The sequence below is a fragment of the Gobio gobio genome (assembly GCF_949357685.1).
Source record: "Gobio gobio genome assembly, chromosome: 1".
In the NCBI taxonomy this organism is placed as follows: Eukaryota; Metazoa; Chordata; class Actinopteri; order Cypriniformes; family Gobionidae; genus Gobio; species Gobio gobio.
The window spans coordinates 66348830-66358502 of NC_137097.1; the positions used below are offsets into that span (position 1 = coordinate 66348830).

A 9673-nucleotide genomic window follows, 5' to 3' on the forward strand; every position below is an offset into this window, starting at 1 on the left:
TGTGCGCGCTGCAAAACGGACAGACTTGCACATTATACCTACTTCAGGCTTCATGTGCGTGTCTAAACCATCAAATACACAACAAATAGCCTAAGTCAAAATGACCGGCTTGGAGAGTATACTTACACACAGTTCACACGCATTTACAAATAGATATTTTATTTTTGTTTTGTTCGAACATTGCTGTTTCTGTTGCTATAGATATTTTACTTTCAGATTATAAAGCAATGTTAATTATGTTCTTAATGTTCGTTGTTTTTTTTATTTAAAAAAATATATAACAAAAAGAACCGATAAAGAATACAGTTAAAGTACCAGATCAATAAGCAGTAGTTAGGCTTAACTAATGGCTTATTCTGGTTAATAAACTTAAATATCACTCAATAAGTGCCATAATTAATGAGGATAAAACGTTCACTTCAGAATAGGGGGTCAAATTGTCTTTATTACACTATTTTAACAATTTATAACGGCAAATTCAGCAGTAATTAAACATAATTACTATAAAATACACAGAAAATATAATTACATTGCTACAGAAAAATAATATATGGCTTATTAAGTTGTAAATAATGGCTAATATGCCCTTACTGTAATGTTAAGTTAATCATTAATAACTATTGTGTCCATGCTTAACTAATGCATAATTATGGACACTTAAAATGTAAAGTTAATCATTAATTACTAATGTGTTCGTGCTTAACTAATGCTTAGTTGTGAACAAGTTAATCCTTAATTAATGCTTAACTAATGCATTATTCTGGACCCTTAAAATAATGTGTTACCGCATGCGTATATATAATGCTGCATTAAACAATTTCATAACAGGGAAAAAATAAATAATAAATCAACTCATGGATTCCAAGTGATCAAGGGCTTAGGACGTTCCAGTTCAGTCCATTGCAAAGGTTCCACCAGTAGTGGGCACTCGTGTAACCTAAGCTGCATTCCAGTTCGTTTTTATTATGCCCTTCACTCGCTAACTTCCCTCCGTCACAAATTTTCATGATGCAATATTACGTCATATGTGATCGAATCGTCTTGACCCAAGGATTCAGAGGAAAAAATTATTTAGTTTCTAGCCCTTATTTTTGTGCTCATAACTTTCAAACCCTAAGTTAAACTTTGGTCAGGTGGTGGCGCTAGAGGGATTGAGTTAGAGACTCCAAATTTGCTATGGTGACAGCTCAGACTGTCCTCTATGAGTGTGCCAAATTTCATACCTTTCATGCTAGCAGTTCTATGGGCTGCCATACACTCAATAGCGGAAGAAGTAAAAGAATAAGAAGAAGAACGCCAACGGATACAACAGGTGGCTTCGCACATTCGGTGCTTGGCCCCTAATTAAAACAGTTATAAAAAATAATTAAAACAAATATAAAGATGATAGATATAAAAGGAATTAAGAGTAAAAAAGATGATGCATAGATAAACTTCTCATCTGGCAAAACACCGGCGTATCATATTTTTCACAGCTTCTCGTTTTACTGTGAGATTTTCCTGTGTTAATTGAACTGTCTGTGGTGTTCTTTCTGCACGCCTAAGTAATCTATTAGACGTCTCCAATAGATCTGATTTTTTACCTAAAATTGGACTGGAAGAGCTCTAGGAATGGAATTGATCCAATCCGCACCATAAAGATTTGTTCGGAGACTCTTGGACTGACTCCAGTCCGCACCCCACAGAACAGATTTGGTCCTGACCTCAAGTTTCACATTAAACTCTCTACTCTACCACAGACTCAGTTCATCAACACGGTTTCATCTCTCAATTTCCCAATTAACATTTCACAGTAATTTATGTTCGTCTCTTAACAAATTCTCAGTGCCACTTGATTTCATTTTAGAATCAAAAGAGGGAGGCAAAAATAAAATATAGGGATCGACTGATACCGATTTCTTTTTAGTGCCAATGCCGTTACCGATTTTTTTTCATCAGCCTTAGCCGATGACTGATACAGTCTGCCAATTTTCTTGAGCCGATATTTGGAGCCGATACTGCTTTTGCCCCCTCAATTTACATCATAAAAATGACACAATGATCATCATGATAACAATCTTACAAGTCTTAATTTAAAAAAGGAACATTTATTGTACAAAAAAAAAAAAATAGTAAAAACAGGTAAGGTAGAACAAGTAAAAAAAAGAGTTCAGTGCTGAAAATAAATTCTGAAAATAAATATTTAAGCATAAATAAAATAATTACACTATGGCACACAGTAGCAACAAGCAAGCAGCATAATAAAGTGCACACTGACTGTGCTATACTTAATTTTAAAAGTAACCAACTATTTACAACCTAGTCATTTAATGCTTAGGTGCACTTAACTGACTCTCTTGTAGAGCAACACCAGCGGTAATTCAGGAAAAAATCTCCCTATGCTTCACGTGAAACTTCGGTCTTCCGACCTTTTACCATCGTGTCAATTCTCAGTTGATTTTGATTAATATGTGCGAGGAGGGGCAGCGCGCACTCTCTGCACGTTCTTTCAGCAACACATGCATAAAATCAGTCTTAAATGTAACTGGGAGTCAGTGTAAAGACCTGAGGAGGACTGGTGTGATATGGTCATATTTTCTGGTTCTGCTCAGATGCTTGTTTACTGTTAGACGAGCATAATTCTAAACCTGTTAAAAAGTCTGTAATTAATGTTGTTTTTGAATTCTGTGTTGCAGATTAAAGATTTGGGAAGAACCATTGAAGCAAATCTCATTCTTTCGAGAATTTTTCCATAAAGCATCACAATGCAGTTGCAACTTTTTTGATGTGAGAGACAAACAAGAACAACTCGATGCACTGCTGGATCTCTGCTCACATGTGAAGAACTATGAGACTCAAACAGGCAGGAGTTTCCTTCCAGCATTACAGTCAGTTTTCCAGTCACCTGATGTCTGGATCATAGATCTCTCACAGAGAAAGACCTCCGTCCTCCTGGAAGTGCTGAAACTACAAACAGAGAAGAAACTAGTAGATCTGAGAGGATGTTCAGAGGAAGAGAGTGAAATGATGAGTTTCCTTCAGTGTCTGCCCTACATCTCACAGCTGAGGTACCTGAACTTACATGCTTTTGACTGTTAATTTAACCATCAGAGACCCAAGCATTAATATTAATGATGGTATTTATTTTTTCATCATTAAACATGTTTTAAGAAGGCATTGATGAGAGAATTTTTGGATTTTGGTGTAATTTGGATATGTGACTATTTAAAACTTGGAACTGTTTAAAAAAAAAAAAAGCTAACTAAAAGGTAAAGAATCTGTCCTCGACCGTTGAACTGAATAGCGTCTTTATCCTTTTGTCACTTGTATTCTGAAAAGTAAATTTTTCTCCATTAATTGTTTAGTTGTAGCAAAAAAAAATTCCATTGTCTGGTGTAGTCAAAATAATACAAAATTGCTCTTCTCTGAATATAATTGTAGGCTATGTAATGTAGTGTATGTATTTTAATATAATTGAAAAAAAAAAACATTGAGACATTAATGACATGACAGCATAGAAAGTAGATGAGAATGTTTTGGAGTAGTTTATATATAATAAATTGGATAGAGTCCATTGTGTTGATGAGCTTAGAAAAGTAGTCTCAAATATACGTTGATCATTTCAGGGCACATAAAGTTGTTCAAAAATTAAACACTTTAGGGCTTAGGTAAAAAAGTAAGATGGTAAAAACTTATTTTTAAAATATATTTGGGGAAAAATGTATTAATTATAAAGTGTTCATTACTGTCAGTATTAAATGACTGGTTTGATGCTCTGTCTGAAAACGGGAAACAAACAACACATTATTTAATTTGTATTTTTTTAGTCACATCATAGCTATAATAAGTTATGTGATTATTTCTATTTATTCACATTTCTCATTTACATCTTGTTACAGATTCTCTAATCTGAATGAAAGTGTTTTTAAGAAATTTCTCCTGCGACTCTTCATTAAAGCAGCAGAGACTGAGACACAGACAGGAGAGCAGATGCTGAAACTGTTAACATCAGTCTGCACCTACAGCTCTTTACTTTATCGATGGACTGACATCTTTAAACAGAGTGAATTTCTGCTGGATCTTTACTCACATGTGAAGAACTATGAGACTCAAACAGGCAGGAGTTTCCTTCCAGCATTACAGTCAGTTTTCCAGTCACCTGATGTCTGGATCATAGATCTCTCACAGAGAAAGACCTCCGTCCTCCTGGAAGTGCTGAAACTACAAACAGAGAAGAAACCAGTAAAGCTGAGAGGATGTTCAGAGGAAGAGAGTGAAGTGATGAGTTTCCTTCAGTGTCTGCCCTACATCTCACAGCTGAGGTACCTGAACTTACATGCTTTTGACTGTTAATTTAAACATCAGAGACACAAGCATTGATATTAAGGATGTTTTTTTTTCTTTCTTTTGTTCATCATTAAAGTGTTTCAGGAAGGGGTTTGTGAGGAAAAATGATCTTGAGTTTGTAGTTTTGGATTGGTCTGTAATTTGGAAAAACATTGCTAAATTGCTATACTGATTTAATTACAACTTGTATTACAACCAGTAAGGACAAATTCATGAAAAGTTTTGAAATTCAACTATTTAAAACCAAGAACTATTAAAGAAAAACCTGCAATAAAACAAGTTGAACAAATAACCAGGCCAATAATCTGTACACAACTTTTGAACTGAATAGCGTCTTTCTCCTTTTGTCACTTACTTTCTGAACAGTACTAGTGATAACCACAATCAAGGAAATAGGTGGGCTAGGAGATAAGCCTGCAAAGACAATTAGCATGACATTGATCACAGACTGATCCCATGACCATTCACCCCAGTCCCTCAGTCCTGAAACTAATGTGTGAATGAACACAGACTCAGACTCAACAAACTGGTTTTGTTATGTGGCTTGAAGCCACAAAAGAATGATTCTCTACAAAGCATGGATCTCCTACACAAAATGGAGAAAATCTTCTGTCTTATATATATATATATATATATATATATATATATATATATATATATATATATATATATATATATATATATATATATATATATATATATATATATATATATATATATATATATATATATATATATATATATATATATATTGTGGGGTAGACTAGCTGGTGGATATTGAGCAGACATAAGTCGTCCAGTCAGAGACGAAGTACACTTTATTGGCTTGATGAATTGTAGTACAAGCAGCAGAATGATACAGAGTAGTTTTGGACTGTATTATGAGTAGTATGAGTATTAGATTACCTACTCAATTAGTAATGCAAATTATAACAAGAATGAAATCACTTTGTCACTTATATATCCATTATGTATATACACTGTTAGACATTTCTGTAATTTGTACAGTTATTTACTATATATCACCCAGTATAATACTGTAAATTCTCTTTACAGTAAATAACTGTAATTCCCGTTGCATCATGGGTATTTTCTATGACGTCAAACACCAAATACAGTGATTTCCTGTATTTTTAAAAAATAAAGTATAATACTGTATTTACCACAACGGCCTATTTGGCACAATTGGGATCGACAGGATTTGCTTGAGATTTATATTAGGAACCATCAGTGCAGCGTTGAAAGTTTCACCCGAGGAGAGAGCTCACGGTTCCAGAGAATATATGAGCTGTGTCCGGACACCCTGCGAAGATTTTTTCATCCCCCGTGAGAACGGCAAACAAGCAAGGTAAGTGTGATTTGTACTATCCGCGGTTGTCTGCACCCCAATTTTAGCTTGTCAGCATTGGTGCTAAAAACTGAGGTAAACCTAACGTTTTATGAATTTATTGAATTAGATTAGGAACCGGTGCAGCGTTGTAAGTTTTGCCCGAGGAGAGAACTCACAGTCCGGACAACATACTTTACATAACGTTAGGTTATCATTTGCTTAAACTTTGCTGTTAAAACTGAGGTAAACCTAACGTTTTATTTAAAAAAAATGAGTATATTGAATTAGATTAGGAACCAGTGCAGCCCGCGTCGTGTGTAACGTTACTGCCCGAGGAGAGAGCTCACGGCCCGGACAACATACTTTATAACGTTAGGTTATCATTTGCTTAAACTTTGCTGCTAAAAACTGAGGTAAACCTAACGTTTTCTTTAAAAAAAATGAGTTTATTGAATTAGATTAAGAACCAGTGCAGCCAGCGTCGTGTGTAACGTTACTGCCCGAGGAGAGAGCTCACGGCCCGGACAACATACTTTACATAACGTTAGGTTATCATTTGCTTCAGCTTTGGTACTAAAACTGAGGTAACATAAACCTAACGTTTTATTTTTAAAAAGACTTAACGTTAGTGAGTTTATTGAATTAACTTTACCAATACAATGAAGATTTTGTTTATCGAGCATATTAAGCGTACATTAGGACGACGTTAGTTAGTAAATTAACGTTGGCCACTAGTTGCAAAAAATAATGTCGTTAACAAGCAAAGTTTACATTTGGATTGACATTATTTATTTAACATTTTAGATAAGAATACCAGGAGCCTGCCTGTGCTGTGCGACACTGGAACTCATACAACGGTAAGTAACGTTACTCCTCTTTGTTTCTCCACATATTACTGATAATTCAAAGTTTTTCTTGTATGTTTTAGTCGGGTCTGTTTAACTGAATCACAAAATTATTTAGTTTTTCCACCTCTTTTTAGCTGTAACTAGCCATGTACCATGTTTTTTTTTCATAAATTATATTATACTAAAATAATCCAAAACTGTGTTTGTCCAGGACTGACAGATTATAATTTTATTTTCTGGAATTTAAGCAGTCCTGGACAATTTTTGGATGATTTTGGCAGATGAAATATAATTTATGAAAAAAACATGGCAAAACTTTAGAATAATGTTGCTCAAGTGCAAACCTGAATACATTTCTGAACACAAAAGAAGATGAAAAATGTTTGTAACCTAACAGATTGAGGCACCATTCACTTCTATAGTATTTTTTTCCTACCATGGAAGTGAATGGTGCCTCAAAATTATCTGGTTACAAACATTCTTTAAAAGGTTTAGAACTACAGGGCGAGTAAATGACAGAATTTACTTTTTTTTTTTTTGTGAACTATCCGTTTAATGACAGACCATTATTCTAAAGTGTTACCAAAAACATTTAAAGCAAAAGCACTAAGGGTGATGAAATTTAAAATATCTTTATTCTCTTAATTTTCTCTTGCTTTAAGTTTTTTTCGTGAGGAAAAACCCAGAGGTGGGAACAAGATGCACCACCTAAACCAGAGTGAGTCGGAAGACCAGGGAAGTTGTGAACAGGAAGACAACTGTAATCAACAACAGAGTGTCATCCTTCCTTCGCCACCTAATGGAGTTTGAATGGAAAAACTTGGACTAGGTGAGACACTTTTTTAATAGGATATGTAATGTACACAGACACTTACGCTGCATTCACACAGGGCGTCATGGCGGTTAGAAATTTTGTCTGACCTGACACAGCGCCGACGCCACGTGACAGTGACGTATGGCATCAAAGCACAGCGAGAGCGATTCGAGAACAGTCGGCTAATACAGCCGGTGCAGTTTCTCTAGAGCGACTGCACAGACTTTGATGAGGACACAGCTGTTCCACGATTGGCCAGATTTTCCGCATGACAGCGATCACATGTGTTTCGTGTTTATTCTAAAACCTTCAGTTCCTCTAATGTGCACAAATCTCTTTTTTATAACAGTTAAACCTCTTTTCATGTAGTTGCGATGTTATATTGTCATGTTTATCAAAATAAAACAGATGAAAAACGTAGACCCCCACTTCATTGATAGTTTAGGCTTGTATGTTAACTTTATTCTTGTACAAACACACGCTGTATTAATCAGTGCATAAAGTATTACATGACAAAAAATGTCTCTGAAACATCTGTGTATTGACAAATATTGCATTTATTTCACTTCAGCTGATAAAGTGTCCAAACACCGCGCGAGTGTCACTGCGGGAAGCAGAAAGTGTCCGACTTCACGTCTGTGTTTGCAGCTCCTCCCCGCCTGCACTCGGCTACTCTCGCCGATTGGTTGCATCCGGCCGCAGCTGATGTCCAACACACCTTTCAACTTCTGCCGCTTGCAACGTGAGTAAAGCGACGCGCGCGACGGAACCCACAATTCAGTTCAGCAACCCATGACGTCACCCATTCAAAGTAAATGAGAAGCGTCCCGTGTGTGAATGTAGCATTCAGTTTGAGGATACCTTACTAAAGCTAATGCAGTATACATGTAATCCATCCTGCAATAAAAGATTACATTGTTGTTTTTGATTAAATAGTTTGTGAAATCATGTTGAGGTGATTCAGTAATATTACTTTTTTGGAGCATATAGTTTGGGCTGCTGCTACTATTATGTACTAACAGTTTTCTTTAGTTTTTTACTCAATATCAATTTTGTTAAGCTAAATAACAGACACCTCTCTAATATGCAATCAGGTTCAGCATCACTACAAAGTACATTCTTCAAAATATTCATAACATTGAATCACCAGCTAAAACAAAAACTGAACATTTCATTTCACATCTTCATGAAGGCATTGCAGGACTGGATTAGACTAGACAGCATACGTTGAGCTAGGTGTACCTCAAAGTGTTAACTGTCTATAAAATAGTATTTTACCATTATGATGAATTGTAATGGGATTATTATTTTTTATTAAATTCCAACAGTGTAAAAAGTTTGTGTATACTCAAATTGTATGACTAACTTCATATCATTCTTATCTAGAGGGACTTCTTGCCATAATGGAGCAGAATCCTGGTTCCTGTTTGAAATCATCCAATGTGGAAGATGGCACAGATCGGTACAGACATGAAACTTGTGTTTGTGTTGTGTTGTGATAACTTGTTTCAGAATTAATTTGCTCTTTGTTTATATTTTATTCATGTATATGTGTATTTTGCACCAAAGGTACAGTATTCTTCAACCAACTATTTACAGTATTCTACCAACTATTTTCTGCAGAGTTTTTAAAATTGTAGCTCAAACAATAGTGTGTGGTGCTAGCAAGGTCATGGGTTCAATTCCCAGGGAAAGCAAGAACTGACAAAATGTAAAATGTGTATCTTGAATGCAATGCAAGTCGTCTGCCAAATGCATAAATGTAAATTTAAATAATAAGTGATATTGAATGCAATCTGATTACTTTTATACATGATTTTCTGAAAATAAGATTTGATTCGAGGATGTTTTAAAGTGAACTTTTTCCACACATTTAAATGTTTAAGTTAAAGCACTTAAAATGTTTTAAATAAAGAATTTTATATTTCATAATAATTGTCTGTTTGGATTACTTCTGTAGGATAGATTAATGTAAGAATTAATGTAATTCAGTAAGTATTAATGATTGAATAGGATTAATGCACTGTTAACCAAGGTTTACAGTAACGGTACTGTATTACAAAATTACAGTAACATGTAGTTACTGTAAACTGAAATGCGGTTCTTGTACTGTAAATCTCAAATACAGTAACTTACTGGCAACAGTGTTGCCAGTAAGTTACTGTAAAATCTCTTATAAATGTCTAACAGTGTAGCAGTGGTGGGCTGTGCATTTCACACCTAGGCCTTCAGTGGTTTCCTACCTGAATTAATTCACCTCTTAAAGAGCACCTATCATGGAATTTTGAAATGTACCTTTCATGTAGTGTGTAACATAGATCTAAGTGAACAAAAACATCCTGTATAGTTTGAAAT

The 9673-nt window shown here is 34.9% G+C and overlaps 1 long non-coding RNA gene across 1 annotated transcript; it reads left to right on the forward strand.

The window, feature by feature from the left end:
• The first annotated feature begins 5618 nt into the window (after positions 1–5618).
• On the forward strand, positions 5619–9235 carry LOC307130694. The gene is made up of 4 exons (XR_013817069.1): positions 5619–5674; positions 6461–6513; positions 7167–7333; positions 8705–9235. It is a non-coding gene; the product is annotated as an uncharacterized lncRNA (long non-coding RNA).
• Positions 9236–9673: the final 438 nt, after the last annotated feature.